The sequence below is a fragment of the Pristis pectinata genome, chromosome 16 (assembly GCF_009764475.1).
Source record: "Pristis pectinata isolate sPriPec2 chromosome 16, sPriPec2.1.pri, whole genome shotgun sequence".
Classification (NCBI taxonomy): Eukaryota; Metazoa; Chordata; class Chondrichthyes; order Rhinopristiformes; family Pristidae; genus Pristis; species Pristis pectinata.
In genome coordinates this window covers 34,654,055-34,667,972 of record NC_067420.1, presented here as the reverse complement: position 1 = coordinate 34,667,972, position 13,918 = coordinate 34,654,055, and the positions used below count along the sequence as shown (strand labels likewise).

The window sequence follows — 13,918 nt, the reverse complement described above, 5'->3', positions numbered from 1 at the left end:
CACAGGGTTCAAACAAGGGAAATGTACTTTTTTAAAAAAAGTAGCAAATACATAGAATGTTCTATATTTGGCAGAATATCCCTTCTGGTCATATCCCAATTTTTGTTTTGTTTACTTCACAAAGAATTTTCCTTCCATTTTCTTTTGTGTTACATCAATATTGTAGCAGAGTTCCAGCCTTGATTTTGATACTTTCCTTGCACATCCACATCAAGCAGGAAACCAAGTGTGGATATATCTAGGGCAATACATTGAGTACATTGTTACTGAGTACATGCACAATACTCAAGTAACTATGTGAGATACAAGAGACTGCAGATGCTGGAATCAGATGCAGATGGAGTAACACACAAAGAGCTGAAGGAACTCAGCAGGTCAGGCAGCACCTATGAAATGAAATGGACAGTTGACGTTTCAGGTCAAGACACTTCACCTGGACTGCAATATGAAACTGCTTTCAGTTCACAGGTACCACCATATGTACTTTTTATAAAAGGCAGAAGGATTGGATTGTCAATTTCATGTGCTTAAGATAATTTCTTTAGAGAGAAAGAGCTTTCTAAATAACAAACCTTTTGGAAAAAGCAATGAATTGCTTAACTGCATTATATATACTTCTGAGCATCATGTATATACTTGCAAGCATCTCAATTCATTGCATGTAACAGACAAGCATTTTGATTAAATTTTGCATACTGTTTCATGAATGAATGCAGCTGTAATAGGATGTTGAGGATGAGAAAGCCCAAATAAAAGTGACAGGAAGTTGGAACATACAGTATAAATCAAGAAGATGATGGTCAGTGGAAGCCTACCAAGGATGAACCGAATGAACTGCTTCTTGTTTGGAACGTGTGGACTAGTGTCAAATTCATTCCAGAGGGGGAAAAAAGAATTGGAGTGACACTATGCGACTCCCACAAAATGTGGCGATGCTTGGGAGGATATTAAACAGTAGAGGAGTTTTAATTATGCAGGAGCCAATGATCAGAGGAAGTATTCTCTTCTTCTCAGGAATTCTCTTGGGATTGAGGATAACTTGCTCCCTGTCCAGTTTTGTTGGTTCTGAGGTGACTGACAAGGCCAAAGTAGAACTCTGACTTATTGTGTCTGCTTTATCATCACCAAGTCAAAATCTGGGAACTCCCTACCTACAGTATTGAGTTCCTTCATTTCAAGGATTGCAGCAGTTCAAAAAGGCATCAACCCAGAATGCTCTCACATAGCAAATTCCTGAATTCTGACCCAATAATAATGAAGGACCAAAGTCAATGGCCACTAGAGATGGGTGATAAAAGCCAGCCGCACCTGCATTCCAAGACTATTTAGAGATGTTGAATCAAGGCAAAGATAATGAGCAAATTGAACAGTTTTTTTTAAATTTAAGTTTCTCCAGATAACATGTCCTCCCACAAATTGCCTAATTTTTTATCTTTGAAACATAGTCCCAATTCTATGGAGATCAAAGTATTTGCTTTTTTTCTCCACATAATGAGACTCTCAAACATTAGAGATTTGCTAACACGACATGGTAACATCGTGTTGAATATAAAATATCTATCATACTTTAATCAAAAACATTATTTCCCCTGCAACAATAAAAAAATAATTTTGGCCACAGTATTAGAGATATGAGCAGTCTTGAATAAAATTTTGTACCCATGCAGCTACTGTGCACTGGCAGTGCAGAGCATAATTAAGGTAGGGGTGGCAATCAAGCAGGTGTATTTGTCCTGGAGGATGTTGAGCTTCAAGTTAGTTGTTGGTGCTCTAGTCATTCAAGTATTCAATCATACTCCTAACCTGTTTCTCACAGAAGGTGGAAAAGCCTTCGAGTGTCAGGAGGTCAGTCACTCAGCACAAGATACCCAGCCTCTGATTTGCTCTTGTAATCACAATATTTATGTGCTTAGTCTAGCTGGTCAATAGGGATCCTCATAATAATGATGGTGGAGTACTTGGCAATGGTAATGCTGTAGCTGCTGCTACCACGATGTGAAAAAACAAGACGCTAGTCGAAGGGTTTCAGAACAAGAACTGGTTTATTTTCCCGCCTTGCGCGGGCCTTTTAAGAGAGCCTGTTCCCGCCCACTCCAAACGGCAATGACGTATATGCTATGTCATCAAATCTTTCCCGCACGCGGGTTCTCCCTGTCACTCAGGGAAGACGAAGGCCCACCACCATCTTGGGCCTCGCCACTCCGACGACGCGCGACCCAACTGCCGAGCCGGTTCGCTTGCTCGGACGGTGAGTTGCTACAAAACACCCCCCCAGAACTGGGGGCTATGTTAGCTGTCGTGTAGGAGGTCAGCCTCTGCGTCGCGGTGCTGGAACCTCGACTGGTTGTTGCAGATCTAAATGGGCCGGTTTGAGGCAGTCCGTCGTGAAGACCTGTTCCTTGCTCCCAATGTCCAAAATAAAGGTGGATCCATTATTCCTGATGACCCGGAACGGCCCCTCATATGGTCGTTGCAACGGTGCCCGAGGTGTGCCCCTGCGAACGAAAACAAACTTACAGTCTCGTAGTTCTTTGGGCTTACAGGATGGGGCTTGACCATGCCGTGAGGTGGGAATCAGGGCCAAGTTGCCGATCCTCTCGTGCAGTCTTTGCAGGACTGCCGTGGGTTGCTCCCCTTGGTCCCGAAGGGCAGGTATGAAATCCCCTGAGACAACCAGGGGCGCCCCATACACAAGTTCAGCTGACAAAGCGTGGAGGTCTTCCTTGGGGGCAGTGTGTATGCCAAGCAGGACCCAAGGCAGTTCGTCAAACCAGTTAGGACCCTTCAGGCGGGCCATCAAGGCTGATTTCAGATGGCGGTGGAAACGTTCCACTAACCCGTTTGATTGAGGGTGGTAGGCCATGGTGGTGTGCAGCTGCGTTCCCAGCATGTTCACTAATGCAGACCAGGGGCTGGAGGTGAATGGGGTGCCTCTGTCTGAAGTGATGTGGGCTGGAACACCAAAACGTGAGATCCAAGTTGTGAGCAGCATCCAGGCGCAGGAATCAATCGTGATGTCAGATAGAAGGGTTGCCTCTGGCCACCTCGTGAACCGGTCCACAATGGTAAGGAGGTACCAGGCTCCTCTTGAAACCGGCAGAGGGCCCACGAGGTTGATGTGGATGTGGTCGAACCTTCTACGGGTAAGCTTGAACTGCTGTGGCGGGACTTTGGTGTGTCATTGTATTTTCGATGTCTGGCAGTGCGGACAAATCCTGGCCCACTCACTGACCTGTTTGTGCAGGCCATGCCAGACAAACTTGCTGGCGACCAGTCGGACAGTTGATCTGATGGACGGGTGCGCCAACCCATGTATCGAGTCGAAAACGTGTCTCCGCCAGGCTGCAGGAACCATAGGGCGGGGTTGACCTGTTGTGATGTCGCAAAGGAGGGTCTCCTGACCTGGACCAACCATGAAATCTTGGAGCTGCAGGCCCGAGACTGCGGTTCTGTAGCTGGGCAGCTCGTCGTAGGCTTGCTGTGCGTCAGCCAGGGCCGTGTAGTCGACACCCAGGGACAGGTTGTGAATGGTCGGTCTGGAAAGTGCATCAGCAACGACATTGTCCTTTCCGGAGACATGTTGGATATCCGTTGTGAATTCAGAAATGTAGGACAAATGTCTCTGTTGACGAGCTGACCAGGGATCGGAGACTTTGGAGAAGGCAAAGGACAAAGGCTTATGGTCAGTGAAAGCGGTGAAAGGCCTGCCTTCTAGAAAGTACCGGAAATGCCGGACTGCCAGGTACAGTGCTTGAAGTTCCCGATCAAAAGCGCTGTATTTCAGTTCGGGTGGTCTAAGGTGCTTGCTGAAAAATGCCGAGGGTTGCCAATGGCCTTTGATTAGTTGTTCCAGTAACCCACCAACCGCAGCGTTGGATGCGTCCACCGTGAGGGCGGTTGGGATGTCTGTCCTAGGGTGTACAAGCATCGTGGCGTCTGCCAGGGCGTCCTTGGCCTTAACGAAGGCAGCCGCAGCCTCGTCGTTCCAGGCGATGTGCTTGCCCTTACCAGCCATCAGCAAGAACAAAGGGCGCATGATATGGGCTGCTGCAGGGATGAACCGATGGTAAAAGTTGACCATCCCAAGGGATTCCTGTAGGCCTTTGACTGTATTGGGGCGGGCAAAATGGCAGATAGCATCTACCTTGGCGGGTAGGGGTGTTGCCCCATCGCTGGTGATTTTGTGGCTGAGGAAATTGATAGAGTCAAGCCCGAATTGGCACTTGGCCGGGTTGATCATGAGGCCGAAATCACAGAGACGGGAATACAGCTGGCAGAGGTAGGAAGGGTGTTCTTGGTGGTCACGGCTGGCGATTAGTATGTCATCTAAGTAAATGAACACGAAGTCCAGGTCTCGGCCTACCGCGTCCATCAGCCGCTGGAAGGTCTGCGCGGCTTTCTAAAGGCCGAACCGCTTTCGAGGGAATTCGAAGAGGCCGAATGGGGTGATAATCGCAGTTTTGTGGACGTCATCCTGATGGACCGGGATTTGGTGGTATCCCTGAATGAGGTCCACTTTGGAGAAGATGCGGGCCCCATGTAGGTTCGCTGCGAAGTCCTGGATGTAAGGGATGGGGTAGCAGTCCAGGGTGGTGGCGTCATTCAGCCTGCGGTAGTCGCTGCAGGGCCTCCACCCGCCAGTGGCTTTGGGGACCATATGCAGGGGGGAGGCCCAGGGGTCGTCTGACCTGCGAACAATCCCCAGCTCCTCCATGCGACGGAACTCTTCCTTTGCCAGGCAGAGCTTGTCTGCAGGTAGTCGTCGTGCTCGGGCATGAAGGGGTGGCCCTGTGGTAATGATGTGGTGTCACACCCCGTGTTTGGGCCTCGAATTTGTAAACTGAGGTGCCAAAACTGATGGGAATTCGGCTAGGAGCTTGGTGAACTCGTTGCCAGACAGGGAAATGGAGTCCAGGCGTGGGGTTGGTAGGCTGGTTTCTCCCAGGGGGTAGGTCTGGAAAGTTCTGGAGTGGACTAACCGCTTCCCTCGCAGGTCGACTAACAGGTTGTGGGCCCGAAGGAAATCGGCTCCTAGGAGTGGTCAGGCGACGGTGGCAAGGGTAAAGGTCCAGGTGAAACGGCTGCCGCCGAATTGTAATTGAAGTGTATGGGTACCGAAAGTCCGTATCGTTGTGCCATTTGCGGCATTGAGTACAGGACCTTGTTGCCTGTTACGAGTGTCACGGCCGGTCGGGGGCAAAATACTGACCTCTGCTCCAGTATCAACGAGGAAACGCCGCCCAGACTGCTTGTCTTGAATGAATAGGAGGCTTTGTCGGCGGCCAGCTGCCGTAGCCGTCAGCGGCGGCTGGCCCTGGTGTTTCCCTGAAACTTGCAGGGTGGGCAGCATCGACCGGCCTCCGCGCCCCACCTCTGATGGTAGAAACACAGCTGGTCACCAGTGTCATTGTCTGTTTCTTGGGTGTGGTCGCTCGGTTGCTGGGACTGGTTGAGGCGGGCGTTGGGCTCGCGGCCTGGCGATTTGGCCGACAGACGAACCGCTCTCGCGTTTGGCCTTCCACAGGACATCTGCCCGGGCAGCTACCTCACGTGGGTTGCTGAAGTCGGCGTTGGTTAACAGCAGGTGAATGTCATCCGATAGTTGTTCGAGGAAGGCCTGTTCGAACATCAGGCAGGGCTTGTGTCCCTCGGCCAATGCCAGCATCTCATTCATTAGGGCAGATGGGGATCCGTCCCCCAGGCCGTCGAGATGAAGCAGGCGGGTGGCCTGCTCATGATGGGAGAGGCCGAAGGTCCGAATCAGAAGGTCTCTGAAAGCTGGGTACTTATCCTCCGGAGGAGGAGACTGGATGAAGTCTCCGACCTGGGCGGCTGTCTCCTGGTCCAGAGAGCTGACCACATGGTAGTACTTTGTGGAGTCGGAGGTGATCTGGCGAAGGTGGAATTGCGCTTCGGCCTGGTCGAACCAGACGCCGGAACAAAGTGTCCAAAAGGTGGGCAGCTTGAGTGGCACTGCATTGGCTGCTGTGTTGTCATCCATTGTGCGGGTCCAAGATTTGTTTAGACCATCGGGGTCACCAATGTGGCTGCTGCTACCACGATGTGAAAAAACAAGACGCTAGTCGAAGGGTTTCAGAACAAGAACTGGTTTATTTTCCCGCCTTGCGCGAGCCTTTTAAGAGAGCCTGTTCCTGCCCACTCTAAACGGCAATGACGTATACACTACGTCATCAAATCTTTCCCGCGCGCAGGTTCTCCGTCGCTCAGGGAAGACGAAGGCCCACCGCCACCTTGGGCCTCGCTGCTCCGACGACGCGCGACCCGACTGCCGAGCCGGTTCGCTTGCTCGGACGGTGAGTCGCTACAATGTCATTGAATGTTGAGGGTAAGTGATTAGACTTACTTTTGAGGGAGGAAGGTCATTGCCTGCAATTCTGTGGCACAGATGTTACTTGCCACTTGAGCCCATGCCTGAATGGTTTTTTTTAGAAAAAGGTCTTGCTTCATTTGCTGAGGAGTTGCAAATGAGATCTGGAGTAGTAGTTCTATGGAGTAGTACTGTTCTATGGTTCTATAGCAGTCCAGGCAAAAAACAAACAGCATAGACTAAACTAGAGTATTTCCAATCCAGGCAACATCCTGGTGAACCTCTTCTGCACATTCTCCAAAGCCTCCACATCCTTCCTGCAATGCGGTGACCAGAAATGCACACAGGACTCCAAATGTGGCCTAACCACGTTGTTTGCTCCTGTAGATTTTCCTACATCCAGTGCTCTCAGTCATTTCTTGATATCATGCAGAGTGAATCAAATTAGCTTACACTGGCTTCTTTTGATACTACATAAAAGGATTGACAATTCAACATTATTACTGCAAATTTTCACCTCATTAGTCACTCCAGAACCCACAAAACCAGAACAGAATTAAGTCATCTTCTATACTGAGGGGATGCCTAAGAATAAGAATTACTCCAAATGAAGCTTGTTAATTATTGAGAAATAACAGTTTGCAGATACAAGGAATTTAATTTGTAATGATTAAAGTGTTCTCTTAAATTAATGTCAAAAGTTGATTTAGGTTTATGTTAACTGTTCAGCATTTGCAGTTTGATAGCTAAGTACAGTTTCACACATTCACAAAATGATGAATAAAAAAAAATCAATTTCCCTGAAGGCTCAGGTGGCAAATCTCCCAGATAGCTGGGGCATGCAGATCATGAAAGATCAAGTTTCGATAAGTGATCTCTAGCAAAATTCAAGCAAATGTAGAGTCTTGCAAATGGACTCAGCAATCCTGAATTAACAGGTGAACACATTGCAGACAAGTTATATCTATTAGTGATGTTAAGTGAAGGCAGATTTGAACTTGGATATGCCAAAGTGAAAGAACAATCCATTTACAATCTGTTTAAACTTGCACATGAAGCACTGTCAGTTCGGATAAGAGTGACCACACTCTGACCCTCAGCCAGAGCAAAAAAATACTTAAACCTTGAGAAGTGGAGAAAATTGCGCAATAACAACAGAAAATTAAAGAGTTCATATTGACCTTGATATTGTTTAATTTTCTGAAAATATTGCTGGATGCAATCATGGTTCCTGAACACAGTGCAGTGTCTATTGTAACTGACTTAAATACTTCGATAAGCAAAAGTTCAAGACAAATCCTCCATCCAGCATAGTCTGATTAGGATCAAAAACAGGAGCAATGCATATAAAGCACTGAACTTTCCACTACAGCCTATTGCGACAAGTAATGTTTCAGTTAACTCAATATATGTCAGGCATCAAAGATGGTACCTTCCTGCTTTGAAGCAAACAATAAGTAACCAGGGTAAGTTTCATATATATAGGATAAAAGGAAATCAAAGCAGCAAAACATATGCTAGAATAACAAGGTAAATGAAGGTTTGTGGAGAAGGGGTAAGAAAGTTTTTTTAAAAGTCTGCAAACTATTTTATACATAAAAAGCTTTAAATGTCGCATATCTGAAATTAAAAACACAGATCATGTTGGCAGTGCAAGTCACTCAGCAACTCCAAACAGACCAAATTTTAGTTCTTAAATGTTACACACTAGATACTCAAATTCATCATCACTTGAGATATCTGCTTCTCATCCTTGCATTCTCTCCAAATTGGGTAACTTCACGTGCATAAATGACATGAAGTTACACCCTACACCAAACTACCGCTATGTAAATCTTAATCATAGTTTAAACCGTTTGTCATCTAAATATTTAAATAATTTTATGAAGCATCTTCAATGAAGAAATATTCAAATATGTCTGCATGCTGACCACAACAACTAAGGCATATTATTAGTGCAAGTTCTCCTTCATAATTAAATGGAGCCAAACCTATGCATGGGGTCCAGCAAGAACCAAATGTTAAAGGACGAATCATACATAGGTTGAAATATTATTGGATTCCCTCATCTTCATAATGTGAAGTGACAAATACTCCCATTAGTAACCTGGCTGTTTACTCCTGCACAAATCAAAAGTTTCACTTAAGAAATAAAAGGAAAGTTAAGCTAACCAAATGAAACAACTACTACTTAGCTTGAGCAGTTTACAACAACTTCCTAACAGAAACAAATCTCCACTCATTGTGCCAAAAAGCATTTCTTGATTTCATTCCTGAATTGCTAAGAAAACGGAATCTTTAGCAACAAAGGAATTAATAATGTTTTTAGTCGAAACCCTGCATCAGGACCCAAAATGTTGACAATTCCTCTCCTTGCTACAGGGCCTCCAGCAGACTGATTCTTGCTCCAGATTCCAGCATCTGGAGTCTCTTGCATCTCCAATATGGAATCTTTGTTCAGGATTCCAGCTGAAGGAAACAGTTCCTCTGTATTTACCCTGTAAATTTCCTTTATTTTAAACACCTGTTAGATTATCCTGCAACCATCAAGAAAATAACTGAATTTATGTAACTTGCCCTCATTTTAAAACTTAAAACTCTAATGTCATTTGAGCCAATCTTCACAGCCCCTTTCCAGAGACAGTGCATCTTACAAATACTGTGCCCAAACTGAAAGCAATATTCCAGATGGGAATTTGTGCACCCAGAGTGCAACTTGCTTCCCTTTATAATAAAATTGTTATGTACTTGCCAAACAGGGCATTCTGGATGTAGACTTTTGTCACTAGATATCTGCAATGTCAAATTACCATTGATGAGAGAGCAGAAAGAGCAATTTTCTACTCTAAAGCCTGGGAACATATAGGACACTGCCAACCTGTTTAATTTACTTAACGCAGCAGAAATCAGTCATATCTATCCAAAACCATACAAGCCCAAAAATTCACATAACATACTAAAATAGAATTGTTAGATTCATTTGCAATATACAGCTGCAATATGGAGTCTCAGAAACAGTAATATTAAGAGAAATATTTCCACTATTTGCCATCTCTTCTATTCAAGATCTTTATCCCAATTGGAACACAAATCTAGCAAGTCAAATAAAGAAATCTAAATAATATAACATTACAACTGACTAAATAGCTAATAAAGTATTTTGAAGTAAAGGCTACGGAGATGAAGTTTTAAGGATGCCATACGATTGCAGCATTCCTGTTTTTAATTTCACAGGATTTCTTTTCAATAATATTAATGTAGATTAACAGTTCTCTAGCTAAATAGCTTAAAATATACATATTACTTATAGTGTGTACATTTCAAACTATTGACAATAACAAATCATTGCCTTCCGATTTAGATTTTGTATCCCAACATGACAACAGTGCAAAAAGCAGCCTTCTCCAAGAATTCAAACCTGGTAAAAGCACCAAGTTAGAAATACAAGCACAAACAGACCCAAACTGCCTGGATTCAGAGAACTTAAATCCCTGCACTATACCATCACAGGATTGTCTTCATAAGCTGCTTCATACTACAACAATATTATAATGCTTTGTTTGGACAATTACACAGATCAGAGATCTTTTGCCTTAAAGTTCACTTCACTATATGTACTAACCTGGTCATCCAAATAAATAAGACGACTGAAAAAGTTCTTATTTCTGTCATATTGAAATGAACGAATCATCTTTCTTAAAATTGGTATACTTGCTCAGTACTTTGGTTTAATTTTAGTGTTATTAACATATTTTATTCAAAAACAGTTAGAACTGGCAAGCCATTGTCTCAGAAAAGTAGTTTATAACAAAAATCTGCTCCCTTCAGAAATAATCTGCGAATATCCCAAATATAGATGCAGAATGTTCCACACTACTCCATTACATTTCACACAAGATAAAATAACCAATTTGACCTCAAGACAGAATGTGTCATGATAGTGACAAATTCCATGTCCTTTACACAATATAGAGTAAAGTACTAATATACATAATATCACTCAAAAATATGCAACAAGTTTTTGACGACTTCTGAATGTAGGCAAACCTGCTGAAATTATTCAATTAGAAATCTAAAGTGGAACCACAAGGCTCATATCAATCTACATAAACATATAAACAGGGGCCAAAAGTCTTAACTCTACAGGACAAAAATACCAATGTTTTAATAGGATCCTTAATCTCATGAACAATGAAAACCACCAAAGAAAATGAATTTCCACTCAGATTATCACTCTTACATTTGTGCACAGGAGTAGTTTTTTTGTCAAATCTAATCAGAAGCTGGAAGATGCACATTCTCCTGACAATAAGAAAAAAATGCAAAACAAACTTTAGCTGAAAGATATTGTGGGTAAGCTTGAACTTATACAATTCCGAAGTATTCATGTTAGATGGCACAGAAGTTTTCTACTGCAATAGCTCCAAGTTTGCTTTGGCTCCTTGAGCAGCAATTTTGTCATAGCCTTGGATTTACTGGGTTCTGTGATGTGTCAAGATCTGATAATTAAAAGAGGATAGTGAATATATGGTGTCACTTGTCAAAATAACATTGTTGGTTCTTCCACATTGGTTGCCTGCCTCATCTTCAAAGCATTCAGTATGTGCTAGAGAACCTCAGGAGCTCAGGCAGCATCTGTACACAGAGAGAGTTAATGTTTCAGGTTAGTGATCGTTCATCAGAAGTGGGTAAAGTTAGAGGGAAAAAAACAAGCTTTGAGTTGCAAAGAAAGCTGGAAGGGGCAAAGAGAACAAAAATGAAGGTCTACATTGGGGTGGAGAACAGGAGAGAGTAAAAATTAAAAGTGGTAATAGAGCTAGCTTAAAGAGTGCACTGAAGGCTGGTGAACAAAGGTATGGTAGAGGAAAGTGTAATTAGCAGAAAACAAATTCTAAAATTACAAGAGGAAAAAAAAACCTGACTGCTAGAAATAAGATTGGAATGGTTGCCTAACTGACATTTTTGAACTTGAGTCTGGAAGGCTGCAATGTGCCAACAAGGTGCTGCTTCTTGGGCTAGGTTGAGTTTTATCAACACCCTATAGGAGTATGAAGATAGAGAGGGAATTGCCATCCACAGTATAGGCAAAGTATCCTGAAGTAATATCCAGCTATTTTAAATGTCCATCCCATTCCTATTCTGATCTCCCAGGAGATGGGGCCTCAGGATGCTATGCTTATGCTGTGCACAGCAAGTCTAGGCAACAGGCTGGGTTTAGGACAATCTGGTCTAAAAAAGGTGGGTGCTGTGTTTAGAGGTAGAAGTGGATGGTAATAAATAATCAAGGGACAATAGGGAACAGGAACATAAAACAAATCACTATCATCAGATGAAAAATACCAGGTAAACTAATGGGGCTAAAGGCCAACGAGTCACCCTGGACCCGACAGCCAGTATCTAAGAATCTTAAAAGGGAAGTGGTTGCAGAGATGAATTAGTTATAATTTACCAAAACTCCTCAGATTCTGAAACTGTTGGATTAGAAAATGGCATCTGTAGGAAGGAAGGAAGGAAGGAGATAAAGAAAATACAGGCTAATTAGTCCAGCATCTTCATTGAGAAAATGCTGTAGTTCACTGCAGAGTCAACATGGTTTTGGGGAGGGGAAATTGTGTTTAACAAATTTGCTACAGATTTAACAGGATGGATAAAAAGGAAACCAGCAAATGGAGTTTATTTGGATTTCCAACAAGGTATTTGATAAAGTGCTACATAAAGGGTTGCAGCACAGGTTTGGGGAAATATATTGGCATGGATAGGAGAGTGGCTAACTAGATACGATAATAAGATAAGATCTTTATTAGTCACATGTACATCGAAACACACAGTGAAATGCATTTTTTGCATAGGGTTCTGGGGGCAGCCCGCAAGTGTTGCCACGCTTCCGGCGCCAAGATAGCATGCTCACAACTTCCTAACCTGTACGTCTTTGGAATGTGGGAGGCAACCGGAGCACCTGGAGGAAACCCACACAGACACAGGGAGAACATACAAACTCCCTACAGACAGTGGCCGGAATTGAACCCGGGTTGCTGGCGCTGTAAAGCGTTATGCTAACCGCTACACTACCGTGCAGCAGAACACAGTTAAGATAAATGCATCATTTTCAGATTCTCAAATTAGCAAATAGTTTTTTCTGGGGGTCGGGGGTTGCATAGACCTCATCTATTTATAATCTATATTAATGACTTGGACTTACTGTTGCTAAATTTAATGATGATACATAAATAGGTTAGCAAGTTTTGTGACAGAGTCTGCAAAGGGATAAAGATGGGTTAAATGAATGGGCATGAAGTTGGCAGATGGAATGTAATGCGTGAAAATGTGAGGTCATTTACTTTGGAAGAAGAAATTAAAAGCAAATTACTAAATAAACAGGGGGTAATTACAAAATGTTGCAGTACAATGAGATCCAGGGGCAAGTAATTAGGAGGGCTAATGGGAAGGAAAAGACAGAGTATAGAGCAGTTAAGTTTCTAAATAGCCTTGCAGGGTGCTAGTATGACTGCAACTGGAGTACTACAAACAGATTTAGTCTCCATATTTTAGGAAAGATGTATTTGCATTGGAGGCCGTACTGAGAAGGTTCACTAAGTTTGTCCCTACAAATGAAGAGGAACCATGTACGAGGAAAGTTTGGGCAGGTTGGGTCTCTATTCACTAGAACAGAAGAACAAGAGTTGACCTCACTAAAATATACAATATTCTGAGGGGTACTGGCAGGCTGAACATTTCCCCCAGTACAGGATTTTGGAATCAGGAGGCATAGTTTCAGAATAAGGAATTGCTCACTTCATACAAAAATGAGAAAGAATTGAATCATGAATCGTTGCAATTCTCCATCTCAGAGAGCTGTGAAAGAAGAGTTATTAAAGGCAGAGATTGACAGCAATTAAAACTATAGGGGTATCTGGGGATGTAGGGAAAGAGCAGGAAAGTGGCATTGAGCCCAAAGTTGAATGGTGGAACAGGCTCAACAGGCTGACTGGCCTACTCCTGCTTCTTATGTTCTTATATCCTTTGTAATATGGCTTTCAAAGCATCACAGATTGGATTAAGTAGACATTAAGAATATGCATTTTTGAACTGATTATGATCAGGCATCTAGATAAAGGAAGTTAGAGCAACAGCCAATTTGCAGAGCCTCTGGCAAGGACTGAACAGATGCCTTTAGTCTGAATGTTAAATTTCAGGTGCTGGTTGATCCAGAACTTGACCATGGATAAGCAAAAGGACAATACAGCAAAACAAAAAAGCCAGTTATAAAAAAAGGATATGGCTGATACAAAAATAGAAACAGATCCTATACCTGTGGACAGTGAACAGGAGGTAGTCCAAGGATGGAGCAATGCTCTTACAACCACAGAATCAGGAGCCATTATATACAGCTTTCAGGAGTGCAAAAGGAGTCCATACTAAACATATAAAAGTCACATGTTTGGTCTTAGTTGGACTGTGTGTTTAATTCTGGCCACAACACTTTGGGAAAAATATTGAGGCATCAGAGAACTTAGATATCAGACTATCTGTGGAGAGAGTGAATGTTAATATGGGCATACAAATTTGGAGCAAGAGCAGGCCAATCAGCAC

At 43.4% G+C, this 13,918-nt stretch overlaps 1 protein-coding gene across 2 annotated transcripts in view; it reads right to left on the bottom strand.

Annotated features, from left to right (window-relative positions):
• The window catches only part of LOC127578698 (translocating chain-associated membrane protein 1-like 1), a 109,848-nt gene that overhangs the window by 37,343 nt on the left and 58,587 nt on the right, over window positions 1-13,918 (bottom strand). The gene's annotated exons all lie outside the window — the stretch shown is intronic.